General features: G+C 34.9%; 1 protein-coding gene across 1 annotated transcript in view; it reads right to left on the bottom strand.

Moving 5' to 3' along the window:
- LOC106884106 (uncharacterized) overlaps positions 1-6,000 on the bottom strand; it is a 282,261-nt gene that overhangs the window by 160,029 nt on the left and 116,232 nt on the right. The gene's annotated exons all lie outside the window — the stretch shown is intronic.

The following is a 6,000-nucleotide window of genomic DNA, read 5'->3' as shown; positions in this document are numbered from 1 at the left end:
ACAATGTGTGACAAGGTCATATCTTCTGAGGTATAGGTGCAATGCACAAAACAGGCTTCTAAGCAATTTCCATCCACCCAACTTCACAAGGTTACCTAAGGCTACAGAAAATGACATTTCTTCCAGATACCATGCAATGGGATCATAACCAATTGCAAAATGAACTTCTTAGTCATTCAGCCATAGTGCACCTACACACACACACACATTCATATATGCCCTTGCACCCAACCTGTCCCTGTCAAGCCTTCCTCGCCACTAATCTTCCCAACACCCATCCCTCCATCCTTCTTTCAACTTTGGTACTATTCAGCTACTGTACTTATGTAAGAGCAAAACTGCACATATCTCATTCCTTTGTGCTAACAATTACACCTCTCTCTGGAACCACTTCCTTTTAATACCAGTCCCCACATTCTCAATATTATCCCTCCCCACTTTATTTTCTACTGATCAATTCTTTTTGTGCTACCAATCACCTCAGAACTACATGTTATGACTGCCATGCTTCAACTTCAACACCCTTTCATATTTGCTATCATTTTTCCAATCTTCTTATTTTTCAATATATCTGCTATCAATGCCTCCCCACATCTTTGTCTGTCGCTCACTATATTCACCCCTACATACCTCTGACATGCATCTCTTTCACTGTACATCTCTCTATCTGCCTTTTCTCTTTCACCCTGCACATCATCACCCTATTTCTCATCTATCTTATGCACTGCTACTCTTCACACTTTCTGTACTTCCACTTACTACCTCCTTCTTATGAGACATTCCTATTTCATTTCACCTTCCCTCCCTGAACTGATAATTACCATCCATCCTTGTTCACCAGTTCCTACATTCACCTATACTCCTTCCCTAAATATTTTTCGCTCTCCTCTCAAACTCTTAGAAACCAATGCACCTACCCTTCTCGATCCTCTCTATTTCCCCTTATATTCACCTTCTTGTGGACTGAGTCTAAGGAACATTATTAAAATCTTCCTAACAATGTGTCTCAATGGCAAGAAGCTATTAGTAGCTTGTATTTTAATGTAGTGTACATTAAATGATAATTATGTTTCACTGAATGGTGTACTTTTTTGCTGATCTTACCTTTATGAAACAGTTAACTATGTATATATATATATACATACATACATATATATATATATATATATATATATTTGATTAATAAATTCAAAAAAGGATAAAAATCTTTTACAAGAATTTTATCAGGAAGCCAGTGTGTAAAAAAATTCATAAGGGAAATTTCTATTCCCAAGAATATAATTATTCGTTTATATTTATATAAGGGCATTACTACAGAATAATGCCACACACTAGACTTCCCAAATAAACACATTTTAGTACCGAATGTGCGGAAAGCAACCAACAGAAGAAACCAACATTCTTTTAAATAACTCAACTGGTTTCTTCTGTTGGTTGCTTTCCTCACATTCGGTACTAAAATGTGTTTATTTCGGAAGTCTAGTGTGTGGCATTATTCTGTAGTAATGCCCTTGTATAAATATAAACATATATATATATATATACTCTTTTACTTGTCTCAGTCATTTGACTATGGCTATGCTGGAACACCATCTTAAAGGGTTTTAGTTGAAGAAATCGACCCCAGGACTTATTTTTTGTAAGCCTAGTACCTATTCTACTTGTCTTTTTTACTGAACCGCTAAGTTATGGGGACATAAACACACCAGCATCAGTTATCCACCGATGGCGGGGTGACAAACACAGACATACACACACTCTCTGAGTGGTTGGCGTTAAGAAGGGCATCCAGCTGTAGAAACTCTGCCAAATTAGATTGGAGCCTGGTGTTGCCATCCGGTTTCACCAGTCCTCAGTCAAATTGTCCAACCCATGCTAGGATGGAAGGCGGACGTTAAACGATGATGATGATGATGATGATGATGATATATATATATATATATATATATATATATACGATGGGCTTCTTTCAGTTTCCGTCTACTAAATCCACTCACAAGGATTTGGTCACTCTGAGGCTATAGTAGAAGACACTTGCCCAGAAGAAGAATTTGTAAGTATGTGCATATGGATGGAATGACGCATGATTGTTCTAGTAATCATACTCATAGATAAGTAGATGTACATGCATGGCTGTGTGGTAAGAAGCTTGCCTCCCAACCACATGATTCCAGATTCAGTCCCACTGTGTGACACCTTGGGCAAGTGTTTTTCTACTATAGCCTCGGGCCGGCGAAAGCCTTTTGTGAGTGGATTTGGTAGATGGAAACTGAAAGAAGCCTGTTGTGTGTGTGTGGTGTGTGTGTGTATCTATATATATATATAATATATATGTATGTGTGTTTGTCTCCCCCATCACCATTAGACAACCGGTATTGGTGTGTTTACACCCCCTGTAACAATTATGTACAAACAATATGGGATGTGAATAAAGATGAGGTGGTATGGGCATGTGTTGAGGAGGGATGAAGAGCATGTTCTAAGGAGGGTGATTGTGTTTGAGGCAAATGGAAGGTGGAGGAGAAGATTGGGAGGGTTGGTTTGAAAAAGGAGGACACCCAAAACCGGGCAAGATGGCGAGATGGTGTGAGGGGCGGTTGCTAGGGCATTGAGGTAGATCCGGCCACTCCTGTTAATGGGGACAAAACCAGATTTAAAACACTGGATGAAGATGATGATGATTAGATGGAAATAAATTAGGAGAAATGTTTTAGTATGCAAAGATAGATAGGTAATATATATTAGCAACAGAGGTAGCATTAATACCAAGAGGCAATATTTATCCCCACTTAAACATGGATGTTCTATAAGAACAAGCTATTCTATGGCAGATACCATGAGAGAAACTCTCATATTGGCTTTTGGTGCAAAATGCACACTTGTTTGTATCACTAGAAGGGAGATAAAACCCCACCACTTCCAGCCCCAAGACCATCAGATCACATGATTTTGACCTTCTTTGGTCTCATAAACGATGGACACTCAGCCACTAAAGATAGCAGTAAGTAATCTCCCTGCCAGCAAATATAGCATAACAGTACCAGAACAGGTGCTGGTATTGTGATTAGCCAATGAGTTTGTTAAAAAATATATATTAGCAACAGAGGGAGTATTAATATTGAGAGATATTATTTATCCTCACTTAAATATGAATGTTCTTTTGAAACAGACTTTACTGCAGTAGATACAATGAAAGAAACTCTCATATTGGCTTTTGGTGCAAAATGCACTCTTGTTTATATTGCTAGATGGGTAAAAGAAGACTTGTTTGGGGTACCAGGGGAAGAAAATTAGTGCATTTGTATGTATATGCATGTGCACTCCACAAATGTTAGGATAAAGTCTGAATGTTGGTGAGGTGGTGGGGGTTAAAGCGAAATGAGATGGAAAAGACGGAACTAAAAGGAAAAACATTTATTAATGTCTGTAGAAGTAGCAAGGATTAAAAATGATATGCTGTGAGAGTATCTTTGGTTCAAGGAAACAACTCAAACCATTGTCAGTAGAGTGACAGAAATATTAAACTATGGATTTTGAGATACCTGCCACATATATATAGGTGTTCTGAGAAGCAGTCACCTAAACAGTACCCCATTTTGCAAATATACAAACTATGTCAGAGCTTGCAAATAATGAAGTTGGTGAAGATGTTTTTGAAGCTGTCAGTGATGTAAAACTAGAACCAAAACTAACCTGATCCTTTCCAAGTCTGCTCTCAATTTAAAAATCCATATGATTCCAAATGTTCATATCCCAGATACCTTATGTCTGACATCACTTATAACTGGCCACAAGTCACATTGTCACATGAACATGAATCGGTAGAGTATGTTGCTTTCTTTATACTGTTCTGAGATAAGATAGATGTTGTGCTTTAGTTTGATTTTTAGAAGTGTATAGTCTACATTTTGAGAACAGTTATACAATTTTTTTTTAAAATCCTTCAAGACAGTTTATCTTTTGCACCAGTGCAAAGAAACTGAGATATTGAATAGCTAAATGAAGCTATTCTCTAGGCTTTTTAATATAATGGATTCCATACAAATTCCTTATTGAACAAAAATGAGTTCTTTACTGATATAATATTTTCTTATATCAAAATGAAACTTCCAAATTTTTGTAACTATCAATGTGTTGTGAAAGTTCACACCAAGTCAAAACAACAACAAAAATCTTAAAAAATAACTGCTTCTTCTTTAATGTTAACAATGTGAAGCTACAGAAAAATTTTGAACAGAAGAAATAGATATAGTAACAATTGTTTTGAGGCTATTTTACACTTAATAGCTGATTTTCTTTTCCATAACAAAATTCTGAAAAGATGGCAGAGACAAATATTCTTTCTCCATTTTTCTTTTTCACTCTTTTACTCTATCCATCAATCTTGACAAATGACAAACTGGCCAAAGCATTGATATCTTTTCCTTTTCTTCACAGCGTAATACATTGACTTTGCTACTGCTTTTCTTCTTTTCCTTTACTTTACCTTTTTATAGATGTACAGTGTTTCCCTTCTGGTTGCTGAATTAGTGGCTCACAGCTCATAATACCATATATAATATTCTATTCTTGTTTGCCACTAGGAAATCATCTCATTTATCCTGCTTTTGATTTCCACTCTGCTTTAAAATGAAGTAATCTTCCGCAACTTTACTTCCTTTTTCATGGGGCTTTTCAACATTACCACACAGGTATCTTTCTATGTGGGGAAAAAGTGTGTAATGGAAGAAGTTGAGGGTTTGATTTTCTACGAGAGCTTTGCTAAAGCATTTACTTATTCTTAGTAATTGGCATATTTTCTTCCCTTGTATTATGGAAATTAATATGGATATAATCAGCATTGAAGTGAGATCCCTTTGGGAGTTAACAATGAATAAACAGTTTACTACAACAGTACATTGTTGTTCTTGTTGCTCAGCCAGATTAAAAACATCTAAGAGTGGCCATTTCATCTATTTTTCAGACACTACATCTAGAACCATGTCTGAAAAACATTTATAGTGTTATTCTTTTTGTTAGATGGCAAGATTTAGCTGCTATTTTTAACAGGCCAAATAACCATACACAGCTACCTTAGTTCTCAACAAACTCTTCTGAATTATAGATTTCTAATGTTCAACATTACCAGTATTCTAAAATATCTTCAACATATTATATTCCATCTCACAACTTCTGCTTCATCATCAGATATGTTAGCAATGTTCAATGTAATAAAGATGTAAATTACTATTTTCATCTAACACTTCAAAAAATGAGGTGAATTTATTAATATACTTGACATCAACAAAATAATTTTATAACATCTTTGTAATCTAACTTTTTGTGCTCTCTCCTTCTCTTTCTCTCCATCTTTTTCTCTCCATCTTTTTCTCTCTGTCTCTCTTTCTTCTGTCTTTTTGTGATACTTTAGTATCATTTTCTATCATGTTCACAACTATTGTACCAATTTTCACAATACTGAATGAAGTCAAAGTGGCAACCATGCTTGGCTGATTCTTATTTTAGAATGATATTCTAAAGTAAATTTATTTTAATCCACAATCACCCTGCTTTGCTGGTATTTTTTTGTTTGTTTTGTGTTTCTCAAATATTTTATCTTCAAATTTTGTCAAAAATAAACTATGCTTATTATTTTCCTAGATGTTTGTGGGATATGATGTCATTCAGGAGAATAACAATTCACATCTTAACTATTTTTCCAGCTCTGATATTTAATTAACTTATAGATATCTCTGAAAGAGCTACATTATTTGAAAACAATAGCAGCATCTTCCTTTAAAAAAATATATATAATTCAAAGTTTTAGAGATTCTATGATTATATAGTTTTCTTTTTTATAGAATTTATTTTAAAATAATTTATATGATAAATGTGTTGACAGATTCTCTGAAGCTTGCTGATTTAAGAAGTGATGAGACACAATGAGACAGCTAAATAAACATAAAACAGTTTTGGTTAACCTTAGAGAAATACATAGTTTGAAATAAAGAGCTATGATAA

Source organism: Octopus bimaculoides, chromosome 19 (assembly GCF_046866305.1).
Source record: "Octopus bimaculoides isolate indiv1 chromosome 19, ASM4686630v1, whole genome shotgun sequence".
NCBI classification, from domain to species: Eukaryota; Metazoa; Mollusca; class Cephalopoda; order Octopoda; family Octopodidae; genus Octopus; species Octopus bimaculoides.
This window is presented reverse-complemented; position numbering and strand designations above follow the sequence as displayed.